Source organism: Asterias amurensis, chromosome 14, assembly GCF_032118995.1.
Source record: "Asterias amurensis chromosome 14, ASM3211899v1".
Lineage (NCBI taxonomy): Eukaryota > Metazoa > Echinodermata > Asteroidea > Forcipulatida > Asteriidae > Asterias > Asterias amurensis.
The window spans coordinates 2,888,185-2,898,010 of NC_092661.1; the positions used below are offsets into that span (position 1 = coordinate 2,888,185).

Here is a 9,826-nt window from a genome sequence, read left to right on the forward strand (position 1 = left end):
TTTGTTGATGTATCAAAATCTTTACCTTGGATGGATTCATCGCTACTGTGACAGGGTTTTGCTTCTTTCTGTTTTCTGAGCAAATAGAACCAATTAACCTATTTTGCTGAAACTTTCACTGTTTTTTCATCTTTGTAACCATTTGTGAAATCAACCCCAGGATGGTTACGGTCAAAGGTTCATTTTTTATGTAAAAGTAATTTTTTTTATTTACTTTTTTATATTAACAGGCATCAAGAGATTGAGTACTCCTGAAGAGAATCAACATCTTCGGATCTCTCTCAATTAGAGATCTCAAGACAAAAGCTCTCTGGAACAAGGAGATGAACTCACCACCGGCGACGTCGACAACGATGATGACCTGATGACACAGAGATGTCTTACTGATGAGGAGGCCGATTGTTTGACTGTGTTTGTCCATTGAAAAAAGTGCCACTTCATATAAGGTGATTTATTAGTTTTGAAAAACAAGCCCCCAACTATTTGGTTTTCTATTTAAACTTTGAAAACAGAAGAGCAAAAATTCAGTGACAAAGGGTTCACCACCCGTAAGGAAACCCCTGGCCGATTTTTTACTTGTGTTCGATTAGAAATTGTGCCACTTCAAATTGAAAATTGACATTAAAACTTTGAAAAACAACGTAAATCCCGCCAATATTTTGATATACAAATAGGTTCCTTTTGTTTTAGAGGTTTTATATTTTACCTGTGAAAACAGGAACAAAAATCAGTGACAAAAAGTTCGTGTCCGTATGGAAACCCTTGGCCAATACTTTTTTTAATGTTTGGGAAAAAAAGCAAACATAATTTGTTGATGTATAAAAATCTTTACCTCGGCTGGATTCATCGCTACTGTGACAGGGTTTGCTTCTTTCTGTTTTCTCAGCAAGTAGAACCAATTAACCTATTTTGCTGAAACTTTCACTGTTTTTTCATCTTTCTAACCAGTGGCGAAATCGATCCCAGGATGGTTAGGGTCAAAGGTTCATTTTTTATGTAAAAGTAACCTTTTTATATATTTTTTTATATTTACAGGCATCAAGAGATTGAGTACTCCTGAAGAGAATCAACATCTTCGGATCGGTCTACACTTATAGATCTCAAGACAAGAGCTCATTGGAACAAGGAGATGAAATCACCACCTGCAACGACGACTACAATGATGACAAACTGATGCCACAGAGATGTCTTACTGATGAGGAGGCAAAATTTTCCACTGTGTCTATTCATTGAAAAATGCGCCACTTCATATAAGGTGATTTATAAGTTTTGAAAAACAAGCCCCCAACTATTTGTTTTTTTATTTAAACTCTGAAACAGAAGAGCAAAAATTCAGTGACAAAGGGTTCGCCACCCGTAAGGAAACCCCTGGCCGATTTTTTTACTTGTGTTTGATTGAAAATTGTGCAACTTCAAATTGAAAATTGACATTTAAACTTTGAAAAATGACGTAAACTCAGCCAAATATTTTGCTATACAAATAGGTTCCTTTTGTTTTAGAGGTTTTTATACCTTACCTGTGAAAACAAAGGAGCAAAAATCAGTGACAAAGGGTTTGTGTCCGTATGGAAACCCTTGGCCAACACTTTTTTAAATGTTTGGGAAAAAAAACAAACATAATTTAGTGATGTGTCGAAATCTTCACCTAGGCTACTTTGACAGGGTTTGCTTCTTTCTGTTTTCTCAGCAAGTAGAATCAATTAACCTATTTTGCTGAAACTTTCACTGTTTTTTCATCTTTCTAACCATTGGCGAAATCGACCCCAGGATGGTTTGGGTCAAAGGTTCATTTTTTATGTAAAAGTAACCTTTTTAAATATTTTTTTTTATTTACAGGCATCAAGAGATTGAGTACTCCTGAAGAGAATCAACATCTTCGGATCGGTCTACACTTATAGATCTCAAGACAAGAGCTCATTGGAACAAGGAGATGAAATCACCACCTGCAACGACGACAACGATGACGACCTGATGCCACAGAGATGTCTTACTGATGAGGAGGCAAAACTTTCCACTGTGTCTATTCATTGAAAAATGCGCCACTTCATATAAGGTGATTTATAAGTTTTGAAAAACAAGCCCCCAACTATTTGGTTTTTTATTTAAACTCTGAAACAGAAGAGCAAAAATTCAGTGACAAAGGGTTCGCCACCCGTAAGGAAACCCCTGGCCGATTTTTTACTTGTGTTTGATTGAAAATTGTGCAACTTCAAATTGAAAATTGACATTTAAACTTTGAAAAATGACGTAAGCCCCGCCAAATATTTTGCTATACAAATAGGTTCCTTTTGTTTTAGAGGTTTTTATACCTTACCTGTGAAAACAAAGGAGCAAAAATCAGTGACAAAGGGTTTGTGTCCGTATGGAAACCCTTGGCCAACACTTTTTTAAATGTTTGGGCAAAAAAGCAAACATAATTTGTTGATGTGTCGAAATCTTCACCTAGGCTACTTTGACAGGGTTTGCTTCTTTCTGTTTTCTCAGCAAGTAGAATCAATTAACCTATTTTGCTGAAACTTTCACTGTTTTTTCATCTTTCTAACCATTGGCGAAATCGACCCCAGAATGGTTAGGGTCAAAGGTTAATTTTTTATGTAAAAGTAACCTTTTTAAATATTTTTTTATATTTACAGGCATCAAGAGATTGAGTACTTCTGAAAAGAATCAACATCTTCGGATCAGTCTACACTTATAGATCTCAAGGCAAGAGCTCATTGGAACAAGAATATGAAATCACCACCGGCGACGACGACAACGATGACGACCTGATGCCACAGAGATGTCTTACTGATGAGGAGGCAAAATTTTCGACTGTCTATTCATTGAAAAATGCGCCACTTCATATTAGGTGATTAATAAGTTTTGAAAAACAAGCCCCCAACTATTTGGTTTTTTATTTAAACTCTGAAACAGAAGAGCAAAAATTCAGTGACAAAGGGTTCGCCACCCGTAAGGAAACCCCTGGCCGATTTTTTACTTGTGTTAGATTGAAAATTGTGCAACTTCAAATTGAAAATTGACATTTAAACTTTGAAAAATGACATAAACTCAGCCAAATATTTTGCTATACAAATTAGCCTTGCTCAAGGCAGTCGAATTATTCACTCCGAAAAAAGACCGCCGCTGTATAAAAACCCACCCGTATTCACTGTGCGTAAAACCCACCCGTATTCACTGTGCGTAACACCGCACGACACGATGCCCCCGTACACTATCCGCATGCGGAGGCCGTCAGGCCGACAGCCTTGTAGGATCTGTGTTGAAGCCACTGACCTCATTACTATAATAAGCGAAGAGTTCCCACGGTCAGCTCATTACCATAATGCCCGCGAAAGACGAGGCATGTTTACCTCACACACCACCACGGACGCATGATAGGGTCCAAAGGTCGTGATAAGGGAAGTGCGTGATTGGACGTCAAAATGAATAATTCATTTGCCTCACATCCTGTGTTGTCTGATAGGTCTGACGAACAATATACATATTCATGAGCTGCATACTAGCATATCCTCGAGCCCCCCCAATTTCGTCCACTATTGGAATTTTTTCAATACAACACATTAAAACGGGAAGATACAGATCCGACAAGGCTGTCGGCCTGACGGCCTCCGCATGCGGTTAGTGGTGTACGAGTGCGATGACTTGTGTGAACAGTATTCGTGCGATGTGACAGTGTGTATACGGGTGGGTCATTCGGTGTGATCGCACACACCATGCACAGGGTATACGGCGGTGGGTTTACAGCTGCGTCTTTTCAGAGCGAATAATGCGACTGCCTTGAGCAAGGCTATATACAAATAGGTTCCTTTTATTTTAGAGGTTTTCTATTTTACCTGTGAAAACAGGAACAAAAATCCGTGACAAAAGGTTCGTGTCCGTATGGAAACCCTTGGCCAACACTTTTCTAAATGTTTGGGAAAAAAAACAAACATAATTTGTTGATGTGTCGAAATCTTCACCTAGGCTACTTTGAAAGGTTTTGCTTCTTTCTCTTTTTTTTTAGCAAGTAGAATCAATTAACCTATTTTGCTGAAACTTTCACTGTTTTTTCATCTTTCTAACCATTGGCGAAATCGACCCCAGAATGGTTAGGGTCAAAGGTTCATTTTTTATGTAAAAGTAACCTTTTTAAAAAAAATTTTATATTTACAGGCATCAGGAGATTGAGTACTCCTGAAGAGAATCAACATCTTCGGATCGGTCTACACTTAGAGATCTCAAGACAAGAGCTCATTGGAACAAGAATATGAAATCACCACCGGCGACGACGACAACGATGACGACCTGATGCCACAGAGATATCTTACTGATGAGGAGGCAAAATTTTCCACTGTGTCTATTCATTGAAAAATGCGCCACTTCATATAAGGTGATTAATAAGTTTTGAAAAACAAGCCCCCAACTATTTGGTTTTTTATTTAAACTCTGAAACAGAAGAGCAAAAATTCAGTGACAAAGGGTTCGCCACCCGTAAGGAAACCCCTGGCCGATTTTTTTACTTGTGTTAGATTGAAAATTGTGCAACTTCAAATTGAAAATTGACATTTAAACTTTGAAAAATGACATAAACTCAGCCAAATATTTTGCTATACAAATAGGTTCCTTTTGTTTTAGAGGTTTTTATACTTTACCTGTGAAAACAAAGGAGCAAAAATCAGTGGCAAAGAGTTTGTGTCCGTATGGAAACCCTTGGCCAACACTTTTTTAAATGTTTGGGAAAAAAAGCAAACATAATTTGTTGATGTGTCGAAATCTTCACCTAGGCTACTTTGAAAGGTTTTGCTTCTTTCTCTTTTTTTTTAGCAAGTAGAATCAATTAACCTATTTTGCTGAAACTTTCACTGTTTTTTCATCTTTCTAACCATTGGCGAAATCGACCCCAGAATGGTTAGGGTCAAAGGTTAATTTTTTATGTAACAGTAATTTTTGATTTTGTTTTGCTTTTTCTGATTTACAGGCATCAAGAGATTGAGTACTCCTGAAGAGAATCAACATCTTCGGTTTGGTCTACACTGAGAGGAACTCAAGGCAAGAGCTCACTGGAACAAGGAGATGAAATCACCACCGACGACGACGACAACGACGACCACCTGATGCCAGAGAGATGTCTTACTGATGAGGAGGCCGAGCATCCATCCCAGTATGGGTACTTAAATAAGATAAGGATCCTTTATCACTGACAGTGCCATCAAGATTGTCTCAAGAAACAAAATGAGGCTTGACAACAAAATTAAGTCTGGTTCCTTTTTGTTAAACTTTGAGCATTTCGAGCGGGTTCTGATCGGTACACGGGAACCAGACAAAATGGCCGAACTGTGGTAAAGGTGTTTTTAAACTGTCAGTGTTGCTTACATTAGTTTGCGATAACTCGTGCTTTATAGCTTGTTTTGAAAAAATTAGTATCTAAAACTGAATTAATAACCGTCGTGAATTGTTGATATTGATCGATCCTCCCCTAACCCCTGGGGTGGGTTAATCGATTGAAAGAACGAACAAGAAACTTGAGTGCAAACCTTTTATGATAAAAGCCTTCTAGCTCTGGTTAGGATTATGGCATACTTAGTAACTTATGGGTCATGACAAGACTAAAACTCCCTTTTCCTGAGAGTTTGTCATTGCACAAATGTCATCCTCGATACTGTTACTACGAAACGCCCGATGCATTATGGAGGCACAATGCCACTGGTCATTGCCTGGGTGCCCCTTGAAATGTTCTTGCAATTTTCTGCTAGGGGTTTGCGTCATAGCAAACTAGGAACCTATCAACATGTTCTCGAGCAGTGGCTTACTGTTGTACCACTACCATGGTGCATGACTTTCATCCCTTTCTGCAAGGGGTTGTGTCACAGCAAACTTAGTAAAGTTTTAGTTAAGTGGCTTACTGTTGTACCACTACCATCACACATGACTTTCATTCCTTTCTGTTAGGGATTGGGTCACAGCAAACTTAGTAAAGTTTTAGTTAAGTGGCTTACTGTTGTACCACTACCATCACACATGACTTTCATCCCTTTCTGCCAGGGATTGGGTCACAGCAAGCTTAGTAATGTTTTACATTAGTGGCTTACTGTTGTACCACTACCATCACACATGACTTTCATCCCTTTCTGCTAGGGATTGGGTCACAGCAAACTTAGTAAAGTTTTAGTTTAGTGGCTTACTGTTGTACCACTACCATCACACATGACTTTCATTCCTTTCTGCTAGGGATTGGGTCACAGCAAACTAAATGTTGAGGTTCATATGTTCATACATGACCTTTGAAGGGAATGACTGGTACTTTCTATTAATCCACCTGCCCTGTTACCTCTGACCCCCTTCGTCTGTGGGGTAAGGTTACTGTCAATTTTTGCGGATGTATGTCAGAAATGGCCATTTTACCTCTGCCCCCCTTTCCACCTGGGGTATTTGTTGCAATAACAGTGATAAATCTTGAATCCTGAGTTGTGAATCGTTTCTATAGACTAACAGGCCTGTATGCTTTTTTTGAAAAGGCAAGGGCACCAGAGCATTTCCTCCTTGGTTAAACGCACCCTATGAGGAAATTGTATATCTGTACTGGATCATTTCAAGGGCACCAAGGCAATGACCAGGGGCATCGAGGCTATCGCCTTTGTTGCCCCCATGAAGTATCAGGCCTGGATTTATTCATTATTGTGCATTTGACTGCATCTGTGATCCAACTTCACAAAAAGAAGACAAATCACTACGTGAAACATTTCGCTTATCATTCTTTTTGTTGGCCACACACGCAAAATAAATTACTGTCAAAGCTATTCTTAATTTTGGCTTTAAACTTTATTTTGGAACAAGAAATACGACAATGCGAAAAGATTTGTCCTTTTTGGTAATTTGGGTCAAAAGTGCAAAATATTTGTGTATTTTACATAAATTTTCTTACTACTTTATTGAGACATTCCCACGAAATGAGTTCATACAAAATGCGTACAGTTTTCATATAGAACGCTCGACTTTAGTTCCCAAAATACAAAATTCTAAATTCTTATTTTTTGTTTTACTCTCTTTGCAAATTGTTTTCCCGCTACTACTTTTGAAACTTTGCTCACTTTAAAAACTCTTCTTTTCTAGATTTTTCCCAGAGTTGGAATATCCTTGCAAATTTTACAGAAATGTTTGTTTACAAAACTTTCTGTAAAATTTGCTTGTGACTCAAATTGTGGGAGTGTCTCTGGTTCTATATTGATACTTTGATGATTGTGAAGCCAAGTACAACTTGCACTCAATACAATTAATGCAAGCGGAACACATCCTAAAGTTGTATTCTTGGGACCAATCTTCATGACATACAAGTACGTCATCATTTTAACTAAATTTATTCCTTTTTGGCACGACATGTTTGGATAAGTGTGATGCACACCTGTCCAAACTCAAAATGAAATACGAGTACAGCATCAATTTAACCAAATTTATTCATTTTAGTCATGACATGTTTGGATGAGTGTGATGCACACCTGTCCAAATTCAAAATTAAAAAGTTCAATATTTTTTACGAAACAATCACAAACTTCTTTTGAAAATGTTTTTTTTTCTTCTTTGCATTGCTGCGACAGTAATAGTTAACAGTTCTAAATTTTATTTAGGTTTTTTTTTGCATCAGCTGATACAAAAAAAATTCTCATTTCAGAGATAACTTTATTTCAACTCAAGGATTGTAAGTGTTGTACTTGGCTGTTTTTATAATTTGAAAAATTATGTAGTAAATTAATTGGTTACCATTCATTAAATGCTGTAGAAAGCACCACTGAACTGTAGAAGCAGCAGAGTTGTGCAAACGTGTGTGCCGGTCGGTGTGGCTAACTACTATCTGGAAAGTGTGACGACCTAATGATCCAAGAGTTAATGGTTGGGTAAGCATTTTATTAAGTGAAATCTTGTTAATGTGGCGCTGGTAGTCTGTCTTACCGGTGTCCTACCTTACATGATTGACAAACTATTTCAACTTTCTCGATCTCCGACAAAAAACAAAACCTAAGAAAGAAAGGATTTGGTTGCCTGTTGAAGTCTTTGGGGGCCTGTATCAAAAGTGTCAAGGACTGAGGACCATTGCACTTTTTTGCACATTTTTTACCTGATCATTTTGTTATCCTAAGTTGGTACCCGTCTCTCTATACTGTTCCTGTGTAAATGGGTCTACTTTTTGAGCAACTTCTCTACACTGGACATCCTCTTCTGATCTGAGGGAGCCTCTGAACTTGACGGATGACGGAGACTTCTACCCAGATGTTGGTGCGAGGGTCTGAGAAACGAGATTCTGAACATGGCTATTCACATTTCAATCAGGTACTCAGGCTTTTACATTGGTTTCACTTGTGTTAAGAAGTTTTGACTGTATCAAAAGGAGATATCAAAGATGACATTTGGATTGTGTAGGAAGTTAACAGGGTCCTTTATAGAAGAAACATCGTTGCTTAGATAGATGCGGTTAATTGTGACTGGTTCAATTCTCAGCCACAGTAGGTTGTATGTACACTCCTTCGTCAGTTAGAATAGTGTTTAGATTTTAGATTTAGTTAAAACCCCGCTTGAACTGGTTGACAACATTCAGTCTATGACGTTAACTATTGGTCTATTTCAGTGACCAATTAACTAGGTTGTTCATTGTAGGTTTTGAGTGGTCAGCTTTATGACAGATTCTACAGTAGGTATGTTAACGACAATCAGTTGAGGAAATGATGTACAAATGATGTTGACCAATAGACATTGCTTTTTCAACAAATACTGCCACTGTGGTGTGCATGATTTGTATACATTTTTCATAAACAGTAATTTAGCTGCAGTAGGTGTTTTAAATCCTTCAGGGTATTAATTATTGATAATTATGATCAGTTTTTATAACTGGTTAATCCTTTTCCAGCTGAACATGGTGACGACACTCAGGCGGTTTACAAACACTCACAAAATTTGTTCAGCCGCAATGTTTGAATCTTGTTTCTCTAGTTATTTAGGCTGTTAAAGTGACAAAGACACTTGGTCATTAAAATTTTGACAGGTTCTAAAAAGAGTTGGCAAGTTTAAGATATGTAACCTGTAGAGAACGTCTCAACATGTACAACAGCGTAGTGTACAATGGATCAAACTAGGTGCTTATTAGCAGATTAGCAGTATTAGTGTAGACTTATTCAGTTAAACCTCGGAACAAACATAGTAATTTGTCACATTGCTAGGTATTTATAGGAAGCATAAACACTAGTCCAGTATTAGTGTAGAATTATTTAACAAATAACTAAATTAGTGATTTCTCAATTTGCTTGTTAGATTGATTTTGTTATGAATATTATGCCAAAAAGACACAGCAGGAATAGGTTATCTAAATAAGCCATCACTTTGTTACTTTAGTCATGCACTGTTTGCAGAATCACAGGTGTCTTTCTTTCTACATGGAAAGTACACCAAGTTATCAGCGATCTTATCGTCACTGATAAAACCTTAATTTTCTGACATCGACGTCGGACTCATTTTTATGCAAAAACATTGTAGTTTATGATTAGTACTAAATCATTAGTATGCAGTGGTTGGTTTGCAGATTTACATGAAGTTAATTAGTAGGAGTAGTTGTTGATCCTAGATGTTCAATACTTTATTGGGACCTCATCAGCAATTTGTAGTTCCGTAGGATTTGAAACTTTGTTGTACTTAGGATCTTATCGTCACTGATAAATCCTCAATTTGTTTAGGTTATTTTTTTATTTAGAGTTTTTTTTTCTTAGTCTAGTTATCCTCCATAAACCCAATGTCATCTACAATATCTCCTGTAACGATACTCTGCAATGAAGATGCAAATCTGATGTTTGTGTTTAACCTAATT

The 9,826-nt window shown here is 37.4% G+C and overlaps 1 long non-coding RNA gene across 1 annotated transcript; it reads left to right on the forward strand.

Moving 5' to 3' along the window:
* Positions 1-2,746: 2,746 nt before the first annotated feature.
* Positions 2,747-5,898, forward strand: LOC139947450 (uncharacterized). Its single transcript, XR_011787351.1, has 3 exons — positions 2,747-2,848; positions 4,153-4,369; positions 4,958-5,898. It is a non-coding gene; the product is annotated as an uncharacterized lncRNA (long non-coding RNA).
* The last annotated feature ends 3,928 nt before the right edge of the window (positions 5,899-9,826 follow it).